The sequence below is a fragment of the Ovis aries genome, chromosome 20, assembly GCF_016772045.2.
Source record: "Ovis aries strain OAR_USU_Benz2616 breed Rambouillet chromosome 20, ARS-UI_Ramb_v3.0, whole genome shotgun sequence".
NCBI lineage: Eukaryota > Metazoa > Chordata > Mammalia > Artiodactyla > Bovidae > Ovis > Ovis aries.
In genome coordinates, this window is record NC_056073.1 from 48,665,066 (window position 1) to 48,685,668 (window position 20,603).

The 20,603-nt window shown below is 52.6% G+C and overlaps 1 long non-coding RNA gene across 1 annotated transcript; it reads left to right on the forward strand.

The window, feature by feature from the left end:
• The first annotated feature begins 43 nt into the window (after window positions 1-43).
• On the forward strand, window positions 44-14,982 carry LOC132658322 (uncharacterized). The gene is made up of 4 exons (XR_009597765.1): window positions 44-2,386; window positions 2,591-2,739; window positions 2,973-6,032; window positions 11,072-14,982. It is a non-coding gene; the product is annotated as an uncharacterized LOC132658322 (long non-coding RNA).
• The last annotated feature ends 5,621 nt before the right edge of the window (window positions 14,983-20,603 follow it).

A 20,603-nucleotide genomic window follows, 5' to 3' on the forward strand; every position in this document is an offset into this window, starting at 1 on the left:
GACCTGGGTCGCTGCCCGGCCTCCTGGAGCGGGGCCCGCCGCGGGGAGGGGTGCTGGGGGCGCTGCCCAAAGCAGCTTCTGGTTGGTTTCGCTTTGTTTCCTTTTTAAGGCTGACGTTGGCTGCCTGCAGGTCGGAGTTTCTCAGGGGTCGCTCGCGTCTGTCACCTGGCCGGGTGTGCGAGCTCAGGACTGGGCCCCACCCTAGGGTTCAGTCTGTAGGCCCGGGGTGGGGCCGCAAAGTATTTCTCGCAGGAACACGCGCGAGCTCCTTCGTGGCCTCCCACGCTAGCGTGGAACGCCTTGATTGCCTGTCAACCTGGGGACTTACAAGAGGCCCCAGACATACCTGGCGCGTCTACCTGTTGGAACAAAGACAAGATTTGGGGAAGATCATTGTTTTTTACCTTTACCTAAACGCTGACATAGGGCTTCCCTCATAGCTCAGTTGATAAATCATCTGTCTGCAATCCAGGAGAGGGGTTTGAATTCTGGGTCAGGAAGATCCCCCTGGAGAAGGAAATGGCAACCCACTCCAGTATTCTTGCCTGGAGAATCCCATGGACAGAGGAGCCTGGCGGGCTACAGTCCACGGATCTCAAGAGTTGGACATGACTTAGCGACTTCACCACCACCACCACTAAACGCTGACGTGCGAGGGAGTGAAATATAAAATCTGCCAACTGTCTTAAAGATCAGATAGACTTCTCAGAGACTTTGAGGCTGTGGAGACCCTCCTGGGCTCCTGCTTCATCAGCCCTTTCCCCCCACCACCACCACCCAGGACCACCTCCCACCCCCACTAGCACCCCACCCCCTCCCAGGGCGGGACTGGAGGAAGGCGGAGCTGAAGGAGGCCTGGCTGTCAGGACCTGTGGGCTGGTCCAGCTTCCTCTCCCACTCTTTGGTGGGAACGTGGGATGCTCTGGTATATGGGAGGCCAGGGTTAACCAGAAAGTCCAGGAAGTAGATATGGAAGAAGGCGGCTCCAACCCCATTAGGAAGGCCAGGGACCCCCCGTGAGGGAGGGGAGTGGGGTTAACAGGAGGGCCGCTGGGAGGAACGTTTCAGCCACATCGTTCTGACTTGTTTCCAAGTTTTATCTCCAGTTAGCACATCTCTGCTTGCAGAGCAGGGACGGGGTCTAATTGGTCTTTCTTACTTTCCTGGGTGTAGAATCGGAGGCGTGGTCTGAACTGAAGACTGAGGAGACAAGATCGCAGAGTTTGAATTTCAGTGCCGCCTTCTCTGCAGGTCCTGTGGCCTCTCTGGGCTGTGGTCTCACCTGTAAAGTGTGCCATGTGCCCACCCACTTGAAGAGGCGGGCCCTGCGGCACACCGTGCAGGAAGCCCCCGGCCTCGGCGCCCAGCAGCTGCTTCTGTTACACAGTGTGTCCCTTCATTCATTCACCGTGCGTTCATCGCCTGCCTGCTCCGTGCCAGACACTCTAGGTACCGGGAACACAGCATGCAACAAAATGCAAGTCTCTGCCTCCTGGGAGCTCACATTCTAGCGTCAGGATGGGAGAGAAACAACACACACGTGGATAAAGTGTGCAGCGTCCCTGTAATGATGCCTGTGGGAAGTATGGGCTTCCCTGGTGGCTCAGTGGCAAAGAATCTACCTGCCAGTGCAGGAGACGCAAGTTCAATCCCTGGGCCAGGAAGATCCCCTGGAGAAGGAAATGGCAATCCACTCCAACATTCTTGCCTGGGAAATCCCAAATGCAATGGCACCCCACTCCAGTACTCTTGCCTGGAAAATCCCATGGGTGGAGGAGCCTGGTGGGCTGCAGTCCATGGGATAGCTAAGAGTCAGACACGACTGAAGGACTTCACTTTCACTTTTTACTTTCATGCATTGGAGAAGGAAATGGCAACCCACTCCAGTGTTCTTGCCTGGAGAATCCCAGGGACGGAGGAGCCTGGTGGGCTGCCATCTATGGGGTCGCACAGAGTCGGACACGACTGAAGCGACTTAGCACCAGCAGAGTGACTAAACGATAGGAAACACAAAGCTCTGCACATAGTACTCTTGCCTGGAGAATCCCAGGGATGGGGGAGCCTGGTGGGCTGCCATCTGTGGGGTCACGCAGAGTTGGGCACGACTGAAGCGACTTAGCAGCAGCAGCAGCACATAGGAGAGGCTCCTTAGACAAGTTGACTGAGTTTAGTTCTCGCCTCTCCCTCCCATCCCCCACTTTCTCTCAGTCCCAACATCCCGTTTCCAATGAGATTGTATAATGTGGGGCCCAAACTCTGGAGACAGGCAGTGTAGACGTCATACATCGGCCCCGGGCACAGGCCTGGAAAGGGTGGCAGCACCAGAGAACGGAGCCCACACAACATCCTGCCGGTGACCTGGGGAGACACCCACGGGCGGTTTGAGGTGCGTCTTCCTCCCGGAGCAGACTGTTGTACTCCCAAGTTTGCATTCCTCGGGGATCGATGCTCGCTGCCCTGTGGAGTCAGGACAGTCAACGGCGGACCGGGCCGTGTGGGGTGAGGGGCTGGGAGGCACGGGCTGGCCTGAGTTTCTGAGCCCAGGCGCGGGCCTCCAGCCACGTGGCCTGGCCTCATGTTTCTGCTGCAGAAGCTGTTTACCTTTCCTCTGCTCCCTCTGGACTCTGACGTCCCAGAGTCCGGTGTGGACCTGCCCCACGTGTGGGCTAAGAGACAACAGCACCACAGGGCAAACACCTGCTTGTCAACAGAGGAAGACCAAAGGCCTGGGGTTGGGAGGTAGGTGCCCACGCCCGGAGCAAAGCGGAAGATGGGGACTAGGATCTTTTTCAAAGGGAGGAATGAGGCTTAGAGCGTCTGCTTACACTGTGATCAATGTAGACTTCTACTGAGATGCTAAATATGTGAAAGTCAATTCATTCCTGTGACATTCCCATAGCCAAGCATGAACATATTAGTTCATACAAATTTTAAACCTTCATATCAGAGTGTGTTGCCATTTCCTTCTCCAGGGGATCTTCCCGACCCAGGGATTGAACCCGGGTCTCCTGCACTACAGGCAGATTCTTTACCAACTGAGCCACAAGGGAAGCCCTCCCCTCTCGTCGGGTCCTACCTCCGTCACGGGCTGTTGTTACTCTCCCAGTGAAAAACAGTTAATGGAAAGTCAAGGAAAACAAGGTGGGAGCAGGAATTTTTACCGTGAATAAACCTAAAAGAAATTAAAGTAGAAAAAAAGGAAAACAGACAGCAGATATTGAAGCAATTTGATACACTCAAATAGTGCGGAGACACGGAACTGTAAATCTAAGTATAACACGATCAAACGAGAGTAATCACAGGACCTCCCTGGCGGCTTCCCGGGTCGCTCAGGCAATAAGGAATTCGCCTGCTGATGGAAGAGACACGGGTGTGATTCCTGGTCTGGGAAGATCCCATGTGCCGTGGAGCAACTAAGCTCGTGTGCCCCAACTACTGAGCCCGTGCTCTGGGGCCACAACAACTGCAGCCCCCTAGCCCTAGAGCCCGTGCTCCACAGCAAGAGAAGCCGCCGGAATGAGAAGCCTGCACACGGCAACTAGAGAGTAACCACCTCTGGCCACAATGAGAGAAAGGCCCTGCAGCATAGAAGCACCGATGCTTTTGAACTGTGGGGTGGAAATCAGTCCTGAGTATTCACTGGAAGGACTGATGCTGAAGCTGAGACTCCAACGCTGTGGTCATCTGCTGAGAAGCACTGACTCACTGGAAAAGACCCTGATGCTGGGAAAGACTGAGGACAGGAGGAGAAGGGGACAACAGAGGATGAGATGATCGGATGGCGTCACTGATTCAATGGACATGAGTTTGAGTAAACTCCAGGAGTTGGCAATGGACAGGGAGGCCTGGCATACTGCAGTCCATGGGGTCGCAAAGAGTCGGACACGACTGAGCGACTGAACTGAACTGAGCATAGGAGACCCAGCACAATCAATCAATAAATATATATATATATTTTTTTTAAGAAAAGAATGATAACAGTAATGGACTGAGACAGAGAGAAGAAGAGGTAACTGCTGGAGGCAGACAGCTCAGGGTCCCCAGTGGAGGCCACAACTTGGACCCGGGGTGCCCATGAGTCCCCCGCCCAGGGATTCCTGGAAGCTGAGCTACTCAGAGCCCCGGCAAGGCCCAGAAACAGAAAACGGCGAGACCAGAGGGAGGCCAGGCTGGGGGCAGGACCTTGCCCAGGCCAGCTCTACCTGGCCCCGGGGCTGGGCTGGGGGAACAGGGCTGAGTGTAGGGTGTAAACTAAAGGCGGGGTCCTTAGACAGCATCCCCACAGAGGGTTGCGAGCTGTGGGTCTGGGCAGAGAGCTGGCAGCATCCGAGGCCATTCGTGCAGGACCTATTTCCAGTGGTGACCCCTCGGGGCCAAGAGAAATGTGGCTCCAGGCTTCTCCCTGGACTCCAGCCTCGTCCACTCTCCAAGCAGAGAGCCTGGTCAGACTCTTCAGGGGCATGAACTCCGAGGCAGACCTGGAACGACAGTAGAGGAGTCGTGGGGCTTCCCTGGTGGCCCAGCGGCTGAGACTCCACGCTCCAGTGCAGGGATCCCCTGCTTGACCCCGGGTCAGGGAACTAGATCCCTCGTGCTGCAGCTAAGACCCCGTGCAGCCAAGTAAGTAAATGACTAGTTTTCGGAAAGGAGTCATGACTGCATTGGAGCCTGATGTGGGGGCGCAAGTCCCCCTGAACCTCTAAACAGAGACAAGGAGGGCATCAGGCAGGAACCTGACAGGGGAGCGAGTCCCCCGAAACCTCTGAACAGAGACAAGGAGGGCGTCAGGCAGGAGCCTGACGTAGGGGCGCAAGTCCCCCAAAACCTCTGAATGGAGACAAGGAGGGCGTCAGGCAGGAGCCTGACATAGGGGAGCAAGTCCCCCGAAACCTCTGAACAGAGACAAGGAGGGTGTCAGGCAGCGCTCCTGGGTCTCCCCCACCGACCTCTTTGCTGCCAAGGTTGGGACAGAGGGTAAACGGGGAGGCTGGAGCTGCCCCTTTGGGTTAAAGCACATGCCAGGCTCTCAGTTACCGCGGGCTGGACAGCAGGGTCACTGAGCGTTCGGCCCTGGGATATTATGTCAAAACTATCTTCAGAGCGAAATTAAGACATCACTTGCCTTTTCCACTTTGCAGACATCTGCACTGCACAGGAGCAGTGGTGAGTAAAACCATGCCCACGTCATTTAAGAATATCCTGGATAAACCATTAAAAATTATACTATTAAGTCTCAACACTGAGTTCCTGACCTTAATATCCTATGTGACAAAATGGGCCACACACAGAAAGCCCTTCTACTCCTGACGTGCGATGACTGCTCTGGGGAAGGGCACCCAGGAGATTGTTGTGAGCTGAGCCAGAAGCTTTTTTTTTTTTTTTTTTTTTCATGAAACATCATTTCTACTTAAAGGAATGATGAATAAACCACGGACATTCACATTCGGGTGCGGAATAGACATTTTCTTTAAAATTACTGAAGCAAATCTCCGACTTCAAGGGAAGCAACTGGAAGAATGCGCTGCCAATCCTCAAATCTGAACTTTGAAGGAAAAATGATGATTTGAAATGCCTGCATCTGCTGTGGGACCAACAGCTCCCCAGCACTGCCAGGCTTCTCTGACGGGACCAGCGGTGCAGCAGACGGGACTTTCGGTAGCGGCTGATGACAGACGGCCAGGTTTGGGAGATCTGCATCTCTCAATAAACCCGAATTTCCCAAACAGCCCGTGTCTGATGTCACATGTGGGGGTCACTGGGTATAAAACAGACGAACAATAGCTCAGGGAACTACATTCAACAAAAATAATCTGTAACGGAAAAGAGTCTGAAAAAGAATAGATAGATCTGAGTCATTTTGCCGTACAACTGAAACTAATACAGCATTGTAAATCAACTGTACTTCAATTTTTAACAACGGTTCAAAAAAATCTTTTTAATTATCCCTGTAGGGCATCTCTGTGCTGGAAGTCGACCAGAGGGGTAAACTTAAGGTCTACTCAGGCCTCTTCTGAGCCTGCACCCATGCCAAGGTATGTGACTTTCTGATTGCTTTATATATATATGGTTTCTTTTGAATGTTTTACTCTTTTAATGTCTGACTCTCAAAAGGGGAAAAAGAAAAACTTAAAGGAGGGAAAAAACCAGAATCTAAAAACAAGCACCAGTTCTTTTTCTTAAGATTTTTAAAAAATGTATTTGGCTGCACCGGGTCGTAGCTGCTACACTCAAGATCTCCCATCTTCACTGGGGCAGCTGGGATCTTCAGTAGCTGCATGCAGGCTCTTCAGTTGTTAATCTTTGGCTATAGTTGTGCAGTCGCCAAGTTTTGTCTGACTCTTCAAGACCCCGTGGACTGCAACATACCAGGCTTCCCGTCTTTCACCATCTCCTGGAGTTTGCCCAAGTTCATGTCCACTGAGTTGGTGATACCATCCAACCATCTCATCCTCTGTCACCCTCTTTTTCTCCTGCCTTCACTCTTTCCCAGTTATCAGGGTCTTTTCCAACAAGTCAGCTATTCGCATCAGGTAGGTAAAGTATAACCTATTTCCCTAACCAGGGATCAAACCCTGGCTCCTTGCATTGAGTCTTAGCCACTGGACCACGAAGGCAGTCCCAGGCACCAGCTCTTTAAATTTTCCGGAAGTTGTTTCTGCTGGAAGAGGCAGGGTATATAACAAGGGTGGTGAAGTTTGCAAAAATGCTGACCGTCTCTGGGTCTGTGGGCTTCCCTATGGCTCAGCTGGTAAAGAATCTGCCTGTAATGAGGGGGACCTGGGTTCAATCTCTGGGTTGGGAAGATCCCCTGGAAAAGGGAAAGGCTACCCACTCCCGTATTCTGGCCTGCAGAATTCCATGGACTGTATGGTCCATGGGGTCGCAAAGAGTCAGACATGACTGAGTGAGCTTCGCTTTCGCTTTCTCTGGGTCTGCTGATCAGAGCACAGAGCCCTGTTCATGGAGGGCAGGGTCCTTTCTTGCCTCTCCTGGCCCCTGGCTCCTGCAGGCTGCCTGTAGCCAGTTCTCGGAGCCTGCCTGCCCGGGGGCAGTGCTGGGGGCAAGTGCTGGGGCGGTAGGGAACGCTGCTGTGAGAGGAGCTGAAATCGACCAAACTTGACAGGTATGAGAAATGGTCATAAAGTCTGGTTTTCAGCCACCAGTTTCTTCCTTTATAATTTTATCACTTTGTTGTTGCTTAAAATAATTGTATTGAGAGAGCAATGGCTTACAACATTTTCAAAGTGAAAGGCACTCAGTCGTGTCCAACTCTTTGTGACCCCGTGGGCTATACAGTCCATGGAATTCCCCAGGCCAGAATACTGGAGTGGGTTGCCTCTCCCTTCCCCAGGGGATCTTCCCAACGCAGGGATCAAACCCAGGTCTCCAGCATTACAGGCAGATTCTTTACCAGCTGAGCTACCAGGGAAGCCCAAGAATACTGGATATCTTATACATGTCCAAATTTTTTTCTTTAAAAAATTGACGGTAAAAGAATACTTCTATGAATGAACTTGCCATCTTAGCCTCTTTAAAGCCTGCAGTTCAGTGGCATCAAGAACACCCACAGTGTTGGGCACCGTCACCAGCTGGACTCCTTCCATCTTCCCAAATGGAAACTCTTCATTCATGAAACAGTCACTCCTCTTTCCGCCCGCTCCCCAGCCCCTGACAACAACCATTCTACTTTCTGCGTCCGTGAATCCGATGAATCTAGGTGCTTCATATAAGTGGAGTCATGCTATGATGGGCTTATTTCACTCAGCATAACATCCTCAACGTTCATCCACACTGTAGCCATGTCAGAATATCCTTCCTTTTAAAGGCTGCATAATATTCCAATGTGTGTTTATGCCACAATTTATCTGCGTATCCTATGATGGACACTAGAGGCAGGTAGACAACCAGTTCCTTGAGCCGAGGTTAGACCTCACTGCTGAAATCACTGGGGGATGACGGTTGCTGAAGCAGACCAGTGCACGCCTGTGTCAGAGCGTGGGGTTCACTGACTGAGTGCCACCGGGACCGCCACTCTGCAGGCTGTGATACAGCCTGTGGGGGCTGCAGGGCGAGAGAGATGAAGAAATACAGCTTCTCATAGATGTCTTCCTGGGTTTTAAGAAAACAAAAATCCCCTTTAAATTTTCCCCCCAGTTTGGACTGCTTTCAATCCTACTTTTACGGTGGTGGTGTTCAGTCACCCAGTCGTGTCTGACTCTGCAGCCCCATGGACCGCAGCATTCTACGCTTCTCTGGCCCTCAGTATCTCCCAGAGTTTGCTCAAACTCATGTCCACTGAGTCAGTGATGCCATCCAACCATCTCGTCTTCTGTCACCCCCTTCTCCTCCTGCCTTCAATCTTTCCCAGCATCAGGGTCTTTTCCAATGAGCTGGCTGTTCACATCAGGTGGCCACAGTATTGGAGCTTAAGCATCAGTGCTTCCAGTGAATATTCAGGGTTATTTTCCTTTAGGATTGACTGGTTGGATCTCCTTGCTGTCCAAGGGACTCTCAAGAGTCTTCTTCAATACCGCAGCTCAAAAGCATCAATTCTTCGGTGCTCAGCCTTCTTTATGGTCCAACACTCACATCCATATATGACTACTGGAAAAACCACAGCCTTGACGAGACGGACCCTTGTCAGCAAAATGACGTCTCTGCTTTTTAATATTCTGTCCAGCTTTGTTGCAGCTTTTCTTCCGAGGAGTAAGCGTCTTTTACTTCGGTGGCTGCAGCCACCGTCCGCATTGATTTTGGAGGCCAAGAAAATAACATCTGCCAGTTTCCGCTTTTTCTCCATCTCTTGCCGCAAGGTGATGGGACCGGATGCCAGGATCTTAGTTTTCTGGACGTTGAGTTTTAAGTACTTTAATGTTAGGCTCTTACTTCTTGGAAGGGGACGCCACGCCAGGCCACCTGGGGACCCATGTTTATATGGACTACATTGAATTGAGATGTGTGTTTTCATAAACTCTGTCCAGTGACAGACTGGCCGCTACCCAGTTTGTATAGAAAAGCGGACAAAGTATCCCTGGCTTTCAAGTTGCGGGAGGAGAGAAGGCTGGCACGGAATGCTCAGATTTCCTCTCCTTCCTGACCTCCTGTCCGATCTCAGGCTCCAAGGAAAGTGGGCTCTGTTTTCTGAGCAAACATCTTCATGATGCCAAACAAACTGGACGGAAAGTCAACAGCTAGCAGGCCACGGTTTGGTCTCTGGATGGCAGAAGCACCAGCAGGGGTGGCGTGGCTCAGTTCTCTGCTTTATCCTACAGACTTAAGACTTAACTGTCAAAAGACCGTTTCGGGCTTAAGAAGGGAACCAGGGCTCTCAGCCAGAGGGATCTGGGCTTCTCTGTTTTGGAAAGCAGCAACGTCACGCCCAGTGTCACTTACTTCTGGCAGATGGGTGGGCCGATGGATAACTTCGGGACAAGGGGCCTCGTGCAGGAGGCAACGCAAAGGGAAAGAAGAGCGTGCTGCCGTGGAAACAGCGCGGCTCCCCCACACCCACACCCCGCGCTAGTCCGAAACCGCAGTTGTAGCAGCCTGCTACTTTTTATTTTTAACTCTCAGGGCATGGATTAGAGCCTTCAGTTCTGTCCCCAGAGGTTCCGGTCTGAGCCCGGACTCAGCAGAGACAGACAGGCTCCCTCCAGGCGGCAGCACAGCTCCTTAATTGGCTTGAAAAGTGGCAGCCGATCCGGCAGCGCTGCTGCTCCCAGGCTGGGCCGCAGAGCCCCTCTGGGCGCTCCGTCCCGCGGCTCCCCTCTGTTCCTTCTCCATCGACTTCATTCCGGGGACCCCGCCCCCAGCTTCCCTGAGAGCCTGCTCACGTGGCCGCTGCACGCTGCCGCTCCGGGGGCGGCACTTCCTGCCCGCGCCTGCGGGCCAGGCCTCAGCGAGAGCGTCGTCGCCGGTCCCTCTGGCCCCCGGGCCGCCGCCGGGCAGCATCGTCTGTTACCGCCTCGGACGGGACGCTTGCGCCGGACTGTCTCTAGAGCGTTTGTCCATGGTCTTTTAACTGCTCCGTCTCCTGCCTCTTGGGGCTTCCCGTGGGCTTTCTGGGTGGCTCAGTTGGTAAAGAATCTGCCTGCAATGCTGGAGACTTGGGTCGGGAAGATTCCTGGGAGAAGGGAATGGCAACCCACTCCAGTATTCTTGCCTGGAGAATCCCATGGACAGAGGAGCCTGGCGGGCCACAGTCCATGGGGGTGGCAAGAGTCGGACACGACCTAGAATTATCTTTCTTTCTCTGGCCTCAGAGTTCCTCACTGGGCTGACTGCCCAGCCTGGCCCCAGGCGTCCGTCCTGGGAGGCTGGGGTGCACGGGGCCCCCACAAGGGTAGGAGCAGCTTCCTGGCTCCCACTGGGAGCAGCGAGGGCTTGAGTTGCCTTGGCCTCTGTTTCCCCTTCTGCCCATGAAAAGGGTTGGATTCAATCAATTTGTCCTAAAATTCCGGTTTTCTTTCAATGGTTTTATTCAAACTGGTTGACTAAAAAAATATAGTCACAACCCAAAAGGAGAGAGTTAGTTGGTGGGACTGTTTAGGACTCCAAGCCCAAGAAAGGGCATCTCAGTATCTCTGAGAAAACTGCTCCAAGGAGGCGGGAGGGGGAGTCGGGGGGTATACAAGTTTGCAACAAAAGGAGCAGGCAGTCTGAACATCAATGATCAGGTATCAAATTAAGGAATTTAGTGTCCTGTGTATGGGATGATGCAAGCCTCTGGGCTCACAGAACCTTATGCACTTCAGCTACCTGGGGCCAAATCCTGCTTCCTGTCCACCTTAAGGACGGGCAGATGTGGCCTCCTGCGTCTTCGTGCTCCACAGCAATCTCCTGACAGTGGGGGTGGGGGCAGCAGCAGCTGCTGGATCGCAGTTTGGGGGCCCTCATTCACAGCTGGAGGCCAGAAATCCCTGACGGCTCTGGCATTTCTTGTTGATTGATATGGCAGGAGATACTTTCAGATCCCTTATGATTATACAGTGGAAGTGAGCAAATAGATTTAAGGGACTAGATCTGATAGAGTGCTGTATATTGTCACCCTGCTTATTTAACTTCTATGCAGAGTACATCATGAGAAACACTGGGCTGGAAGAAGTACAAGCTGGAATCAAGATTTCTGGGAGAAATATCAATAACCTCAGATATGCAGATGACACCACCCTTATGGCAGAAAGTGAAGAGGAATTTAAAAGCCTCATGATGAAAGTGAAAGAGGAGAGTGAAAAAGTTGGCTTAAAGCTCAACATTCAGAAAACTAAGATCATGGCATCTGGTCCCATCACTTCATGGCAAATAGATGGGGAAACAGTGGAAATAGTGTCGGACTTTCTTTTTTTGGGCTCCAAAATCACTGCAGGTGGTGATTGCAGCCATGAAGTTGGAAGATGCTTGCTCCTTGGAAGGAAAGTTATGACCAACCTAGATAGTATATTGAAAAGCAGAGACATTACTTTGCCAACAAAGGTCCGTCTAGTCAAGGCTATGGTTTTCCAGTGGTCATGTATGGATGTGAGAGTTGGACTGTGAAGAAAGCTGAGTGCCAAAGAATTGATGCTTTTGAACTGTGGTATTGGAGAAGACTCTTGAGAGTCCTTTGGGCTGCAAGGAGATCCAACTAGTCCATCCTAAAGGAAATCAGTCTTGAATATTCATTGGAAGGACTGATGCTGAAACTGAAACTCCAATAAACTTTGGCCACCTGATTCGAAGAACTGACTCATTGGAAAAGCCCCTGATGCTAGGAGGGATTGGGGGCAGGAGGAGAAGGGGACGACAGAGGATGAGATGGCTGGATGGCATCACCAACTCGATGGACATGAGTCTGAGTGAACTCTGGGAGTTGGTGATGGACAGGGAGGCCTGGTGTGCTATGATTCATGGGGTCGCAAAAAGTCAGACACGACTGAACGACTGAACCGAACTTTCACAAAACAAAAATGTTGCAGGAAGGGGGACCCCTTCCAGGGCCTGAAACTGGGCTCTTTTCTAACACTCGGAAATGAATTGTCCGAGGAGACACATGTGCTGACAAAGCAAGAGATTTGCTTGGGAAAGGGCATCCGGGCAGAGAACAGGGGGGGAAGGGAACCCAGGAGAACAGCTCTGCCACGTGGCTCGCAATCTCGGGTTTTATGGTGATGGGATTAGTTTCTGGGCTATCTTTAGCCAGTCATTCTGACTCGGAGTCCTTCCTGGTGGTGCATGCCTTGTTCAGCCAAATGGATGCCAGAGAGGATTCTGGGAGATGGTCGGACACGTCGTATCTCCTTTTGACCTTTCCCAAACTCTTCCAATTGGTGGTGGCTTATTAGTTCCGCGTTCCTTACCAGGACCTCCTGTCATAAAACGACTCATGCAAATGGTTACTATGGTGCCTGGCCAGGGTGGATGGTTTCAATCAGTTGCTTCCCCTAATAAAAGCACATCCTACGGAGCCTTGTCCACTCAGCTCCATGCCCTGCATGCCCAGCAGAGCCCGCTCCCAGGGAATCACCGAATAGGACTCTCCCTGAGGCCCCTTTCAGCTTGTAGCAGGCTGGGCTCCTGCAGCTGGAGCTTTCAGGCAGGACCCCAGAGGAGGCGGCGGCCTGGCGGCTCCTGTCTGAGCTCCGGAGCAGAGGCTCAGGGGACAGGAAAGAAGCACTGTTGGCAAATGCACATGCTGAGGGCCCGGAGCCTCAATTTACCTAAAATCGAGTTGGGGAAACAACTCCAGGGTGCAACCACCCAGGCCCACCCTGAGCGGTGAGGTTGGAGTGGTAGGCCCCATTGAGGTTTTTGCTGTCTTTTTTTTTTTTTTTTCCCCCAGTGCGGCAAAAAGTTATGTAAAGGTTTTAAATACAGGCTCAGCATGATCTGATTTACACACTTGAAAGATGTACGTTTTTGAAAGACTCTAGAACTTCCCTAGTGGTCCAGGGGTTAAGACTCCTCACTCCCAATTCCAGGGCCTGGGTTCAACCCCTAGTTGGGGAAGTAAATCCCACATACCTTGCAGCATGGCCAAAAAAAATTTTTTTTTTTAGTAAATTAAAAGACTCTGGTGTTAGGTTGAAGAGTAGATTTCGAGGATAAAACCTAATGGAGGAAAAACTGCAAATGTATGAGCTTATTCACTAGTCTTCCTGAGAGATGACAGGTCACCCAAGAGAAGGGAACCTGTGTCCACACAGACCCCGGCACAGGAATGTCCAAGAAGGACCGTTCATAGTAGCCCGGCGGTGGAAGCAACCCTGACGGCCACCAGCTGACGCGTGGATGAACACGATATATGGGTTATCCACGAACCGAAACCTCAGTTAAACAGTCGGGCGACCAGCAGGGGGAGCTCTCAACCCTGCAAGGCCAGGCGGACACGCGGACTGCGCCGACAGTCTGGTGAGGACCAGCCAATGAGAGGCTGGGGCTCTGTGCACTAAGCCCGCCCACCTTCCTCTTCCCTCCACAGAAGCTGCTTTCCCCGCGTGCACGGCCTTGCGCGTGGCCGCCAGGCTTGAAACCTGCAGGTGCAATTTTCTGCTGATGCTGAGTAGACTCGTCTTTGCTGGGAAATACCTGGCAGTCTTTCCACTTTTGGTCAACCTTTGGGCGGCCCGTCCGGGGTCCAGAGAAGACCCCCAGCCGCTGAGCGGATAGGTGCAGTTCCCACCCTGAGCTCATCGTCACTCACTGCTTTCCTCGAGGACCCTAGATTTTGAAGGTGCGTCTTTCTCCTGAGCCCCATCTCCTTCGAGATTTAAAGCTCTCCAGGATTTAGTCAGGACGTTTGCTACAGCTTTATCCTTTCTGGTCAAGGTCTTGCTCTGTGTGCAAGGACTCATTTGGCACTTTGGTCTGATTTGAGATCAAGCCCATCCAGCTGGCACTGTTTGCCTTCGGACCATGACTTTGGAACACGCCTTACCCTCCGGTTCCTCTGGGACCAGACTGCCCCCTTAGAACTCCTGGTCTTAGGCCTGTGGACTGTTTGAGCTGTTTAGCCTGTTTGAAAATGACTCTCGGGAGTTCCCTGGTGGTCTAATGGTTAGGAGTCGGCACTTTCTCTTCCAAGAGCCCAAGTTCAACCCCTCACTGGGGAACTGAGATCCTGCAAGCCAAGCGGCGAACAAAAATAAAATTGGTCACTTACCGCTCTCTGCCAAACAAACCAAAACTCGCCTCTGAGGAGCTGGACCCTCGTCATATGAGTATTTTGAGGGTGCCCCTCCCTCCTGTTTCGTGGTTGTTGTTCAGTCGATAAGTTGTGTCTGACTCTTTGCAACCCCAGGGACTCTGTCCCACCAGGCTCCCCTGTCCATCACTGCCTCCCGGAGTTTGCCCAAGTTCATGTCCATTCAGTTGATGACGCCATCCAACCGCCTCATCCTTGGCTGCCCTCTTTTCCTTCTGCCCTCAATCTTTCCGAGCGTCAGGGTCTTTGCCAGTGAGTTGGCTGGAGGAGAGAAGGGCAAGCCACTCCAGTGTTCCTGCCACGAGAAGCCTGTGAACAGTATAAAAAGGCAAAAAGAAATGACACCGAAAGATAAGCCCCCCAGGTAGGAAGGTGTCCGACAGGCTGCTCGGGAAGAAGGGAGGTCGCGTATCAATAGCGCCCTCCTACTAAAAGCCTCCTAATATCTGTCTCATATTATGTCTTGAACCATTGTCCTTCCTCATGCACGTTTCTAACTAAATGGACTCACCTGACCAGAGGCAGTTTAGAACAGCAGGAGCAGGGACCCAGCCCCTGGCCGCCCAGTGCCATCTCCGTGGTGGCCCCAGACCTGGGGGCCTACCCCAGCCCGAACTTATCTTCTTAAAACTCAACTGGACAACGATTCCGCTAAAATTTCCAGAACTGAATGGAACACCTATTTCTATTGGTATTTTGAGGCTTCCAAATGTTGTCAGGAGCCTAAAACTGCCCCTCTGCGAAATGAGATGTCAAGATTCACTGAGGCAAACAGACAATAAGATAAAGCGGCTCCTGACGCCTAAGGCTCTTCCTGGCTTGTTTGTCTCAGCTCAGCCCCCAGCACCGTCCCCCTCCTCTCTGTCCCTGCCCCCAGCCCTCCTCTACACCCTCACTCATTCTCTTGTCCAGCTTCCCTTTTTCTCTGAAATTCTGCCCATTCCCTTTTCCTCTAAACTGGCCCTTTTACACTTAAGCTTCTGAAGACCCAGAGGCTAACACCTTTTTTATGCTCCATGGACTTAAAGCTCAGCTGTGAGCCATAGCTGAAGACCTTCCTAAAGTAACCACAGACGGCACTCACACATCTGCTGGGGAATCTTATAGTCATGCAAACCCATCCACCCGATCTCTCAGGCTTCTGCCAGCCAGTGCCCGTGCTTGTCAGTGAGGCCAGGCCCCGCATTCAGTCTGCCATGAACTGGCAAGATCCCGAAGGGTCTCTAGGATTAGAGGCGGGAGACCTGGCCATTAACTTACATGATGGGACTTGGTCAATCACCCAGTGACGTCATCAGGCCATTCCTAGGACTTTCCCAAAGCCTGCATTAGTTGTTTGTTTGTTGAATATTTATTGATCTAGCTCACTGCACCAGATCCAAGTCGCAGCACACGGGACCTTTGATCGTCACTGCTGCATTGGGGTTCTTTAGTTGCAGCCTGCAAACTCTTAGCTGTGGCCTGTGGGACCTAGTTCCCTGACCAGGGATTGAACCCAGGCCCCCTGCATTGGGAGCGCGGAGTCTTAGCCACTGGACCACCAGGGAAGTCCCTAGCAAGTACCTTTTTGCCTCTCCTTGGGAAGGAGAACAACTCACCTGCACAGTAATGCCGCAGGATTCGCTGCTTTCCTGTTTCTGGCAAATCCTAGAGGCTGACCTGTTCAGTACCAGGTTCCCCAGTGGTTCTGCCGTTTTGCAACATGTGGATGAAGTTGCCTCTCTGCTCTCCTTCTCAAGCCTCCGGACAGGAAGACTGCCTCCAGTCACTAGGGCTTTTAGCCTTAAAGGGACACAACGTCCAAGAAAAATTGCGGTTTGCCCCAAACCAGATTCCACATTTAGGGCATCTGATATCAGAACCAGAGCCCCACCAAGGTCCAGATAGACTTCATAATGTTCCGGGTTTTCCCAGACCCAAAACTCAGCACCAACCGTCAGGTTTTTCTCGAGCTAGCTGGTTATTGCTATAGCTGGATTCCAACTTTCTGTTTTGGCCAAACCTCTGTAGGTTTTACTAAAGAATAACAACCCAGGCCAATCGTATGGGAAGAATAGGGCTACATAGACTGTAAGACCTTAAAGGAGAGCTTGCTGAACCCACCTGCCCTTGGGCGTTCCAGTTGCCTGATCCCTGGCTTCCTTTTTGCACAGGAAAAGGAAGAGAATGCCCTTGAGGTGTTACCCCGAAACTGATCTGTAGGGCATCATAGCCAGCAGCTGCCGCTTGGCACAGGGGCACCCTCTGTTGCCTGAGGGGTGTTCCCGCCACTGTCCTCTGGTTCTGGAGCTTTTGAAAGAGCAGAGTTGGTGACGGGTTGGCGTTGGGGCTTGAGACGGAGCAGTCCGGTCCTTGGACCCAGAAGTGTGGCTTGTGTGGACAGCAGCAGCCTGGAGCAAGGCAGGTCCAGACGGGGAGATGCAGCTCGGGAGTCACGGGCGGGTAGGGCGCATGTGTGCCAGGAGGGCTCGGGCGTGCTGCTTCTTGTGGGGCTTCCGCGGCGGGCGGGCCCGTGGGCAGAGGCGGCAGTCGTCCTGAGATTGACCACTCGGCTGCTGTCACGGAGGTGGCCCGGGCTGCTGTCCTGATTGGGCACCTTCCCGCTTCTCCACTCTGATGCCATCTCCTCTCGCAGCTGGCCCTCAACCACTCTTCCCCACCCCTCCCATCCCAGACAGGGCCCTGTGCTCACGTCTTCCTGTGCTCACCTGTGCCTGTGCCCACGTGTGCCTGTGCCCACCTGTGCCTGTGCCCGCCTGTGCCTGTGCTCACGTCTTCCTGTGCCCACGTGTACCTGTGCCCACCTGTGCCTGTGCCCACCTGTGCCTGTGCCCACCTGTGCCCGTGCCCACCTGTACCTTGCTCTACTTGATACTGATGGTGAGTGGTTTCCAGCCTCTGTGCCCCACTAGGACAGGGGTTCTCTCTTTTCTCTAAACATTGTATTCATAGCCAGGCTCTGCGTACATGGCAGGCAGACAGATGGGTGGTTACTGAACTGGAGGAAAACTTTAGATCTGGTCCACCCTCTTCACTATTGGAATCATCTTCCCCACCCTTGACCAAAACCCCAGGTGGCATCCTGGGTCTGGACCTACAGTGAGACACACCCAGGGAAAAGGGCACAGGAGTGAATTTCACTGGCCTGGTTCCCAGTCTTGATTCTTCCCTGAGCTCACAGTTTCTCTTTTTAAAAAAAAAATCCAGCTTCAACTCCCTGAACTATTTCATTTTTTAGTATTTTTTAAAAATAATAATCCCATGTCCTAGAAGGTATGTTCACTTCTTGGCCGCCAGGTGGCGCTAGTGGCAGACTCTGCTTGCCTTGCAGGGGGAGATGTGTTCAATCCCTGGGTCGGGAAGATCCCTGGAAAAGGGAATGGCAACCCCCTCCAGTATTGTTGCCTGGAGAACCCCATGGACAGAGGAGCCTGGCGGGCTACAATCCACGCAAAGAGGGGTCGCAAAGAGTCGGACACGACTGACTAAGTGAGCACTTGGTCTCACCTGGGCTTCCCAGGTGGCTCAGTGGTAAAGAATCCACCTGCCAGTGCTGAGACGTAGGTCTGATCCCTGGGTCGGGAAGATCCCCAGAAGAGGAAATGGCAGCCCACTTCGGTATTCCTGCCTGGAGAATCCCACGGACAGAGGAGCCTGTCGGGCTACACTCCATGGGGTCCCAGAGTCTCACACGACTGGGCACACACACACACACCAGTCTCACCTGAAGAGCCCACACTTCCGTGAGCCTACGCACAGGAGCCCCACAGGTGTTCAGGATGCACATCAAGGGAAAACTCGCCTGCTTTCTGGAGAAGGAAGAAGTAGCCTTTGGGAATATGCCCAGAGAGTTCTGTTCTTCACAAAAGCCCTGCCTCAAGGAAACTTTGACCAGAGCCTCGCCTCCCTGGAAGTAAGCAAAGCCTCACAGTCCTGAGAAGGCGATGCACCCCACTCCAGTACTCTCGCCTGGAGAATCCCATGGACGGAGGAGCCTGGTGGGCTGCAGTCCATGGGGTCGCTGACGGTCGGACACAACTAAGCGACTTCACTTTCACTTTTCACTTTCATGCATTGGAGAAGGAAATGGCAACCCACTCCAGTGTTCTTGCCTGGAGAATCCCAGGGACGGGGGAGCCTCGTGGGCTGCCGTCTATGGGGTCACACAGAGTCGGACACGACTGAGTGACTTAGCAGCAACAGCAGCACAGTCCTAAGGGAGGGAAAGTACCCCTCTGCAGTCCCTCCTGGCCCTCCAGTCTCACCTGAGTGGGACGGGGGTGGGGTGGAGCAACTCACAGACCCGGGCACAGCCCCACTGAAAGGTCTAACAGTTGTTTCACCACCACATCGAAGGCACCACGTCAAGCACAGATGACAGTGGGAAGAACTGAGAGCCTTATCTAAGAGGAAAACTCTAGGAGAACCCAGAGAGGATGACGGACAGGAAAACAACCACACAGGGAATTTCAGCCCCCTACACTTCCTGCTACAGCGGAGAGCACACGCAGCTTGACTTCCAGCCGTACAAACAAGCCTCACACTAAAAGCATATTTACTCATACCCAGGACACAGTGTCCCATCTTTCAACAAAAAGTTGCAAAGTGTTCTACAAAGGGAAAAAACACAGCTTGAAAAGACAAGAGCAAGCACCAGAACCAGACTCAGATATGGCGGAAACTGCAGCATGACTGGCTCAGGAATTAAAAGAACTGTGATTACACGCTGAGGGCCCTAATGGAGAAAGTGGATGACCTGAGAGAACTCGCTCAGTCATGTCCGACTCTTTGCACCCCATGGACTATACAGGCCAGAATACTGGAGTGGGTAGCCTTTCCCTTCTCCAGGGGATCTTCCCAACCCAGGGATCGAACCTAAGTCTCCGGCATTGCAGGCAGATTCTTTACTGTCTGAGCTATGAGGGAAGCCCACTTTTGAGAACAGGTGGGTAATATAAGCAGAGATGGAAACTAAGAAAGAATCAAAAGGAATGCCTGGAATCAAAACTAATGTAACTGTGAGACAACTACAGAAGGTGTGACATGCAAATCACAGCTCAACCAGAAGGGAAAGAGAAAGGAGCAGAAGAGATATTTGAAGTAATAAAGGCTGAGGATTTCCCCCAATTAATGATAAACATCAAACCACAGATCTAGGAAGCTCAGAGAGCGCTATGCAGGCAAATACCAAAAAAAACTAAAAAAAATCCTACACCAAAACATGTTGTATTCTAACTGCAGAAAATCAAGGACAAAGAAACGCTTGAAGAAAGCAGAGGAAACAAACACCTTACCCCTACAGGGACAGGGATAAAATTTCACCTGATGTCTCACAAATCATGCAAGCAAAACTGAAAAATCTCTTCAACTTAGAATCCAGTGAAATTATCCTTCAAAAGTGAAGGGACATGCACTTTCTCAGACCAGCAAAAACCACAGGAGACACCCCCTCCCCCCAGCCACAATGGCCGGCAGGCTGGGTCAGTGCTGAGCATGGGCTGCGCGTGGGAACGGCCCAGGACTCACTGATGGCCTGAGCCTGACCGAGTGATGACCACCTGGGCTCCTGGGCCACAGGACAGCCCCGCCGGAGGCTGCATCGTCCACGGGAAGCCCCCGCCCTCAGCCCACCCACCCGCGGCTGCATCCTTCCCCAGCCCGTGAGCTTGTGCCCTAAACCTCGGTCTCTGCAGCCTCCCAGGCTCAGGTTGGGGCCTCTGGTTGGAGACCCTGTGTCTCTCGACAGTTCAGGCGTGGGAGAGATGAGACCACCAGCCACGGTGGGCAGCGCTCTTCAAAGATCCTTGTGAGTCAGCTTGTCTGCAGGCCCCCGAGTCCTCTGCACACACGGGACAGGGTCCTGATCCCAAACTCCACCCCGACACCTGGAGGGAAATGGAGCTGTCCAGAGTGCTAGAATCGCTGAGCCTGGACAGAGCCCTTTCCAGCCCGAGGGGCTGTGCCCTACAGGCCTGGAGCACACAAGGGCTAGAGCCCCAGCTTTAGGAGGAGCCTGATCCAGGCCCAACAGGAGGGTGGTGGCTCCTCTGCCCTCCTCACGAGCTGGAGAGCAGACAGGGAGCGAGGCCTTTGGGCTGACCACCTGCTGTCTGCTGCAAACCCACCTTAAACTGGACCAGCCCCTCCCCCGGGCCAGTCCTCTGTTCACGTGCAAGTTCATTTATCCAAGTTGTTAATATTTTGACTCCTGATGGAATGTTAGGATCTGGGTATGGAAATATGGGTAAGAAGTATTTGTTAAACAAACGTATTTATGGGGCAGCTACCGTGTGCTTGAATGGTGCGAGAGCTGGAAAGGTGAACGGAGTATGCCTGTTGTCCTCCAGGGGCAGTAACTGGTTGGAGAGTCATTCACACGTATTTATTATGTGCCCAGAACCCAGCAAGTCATAAAGAAACGTCT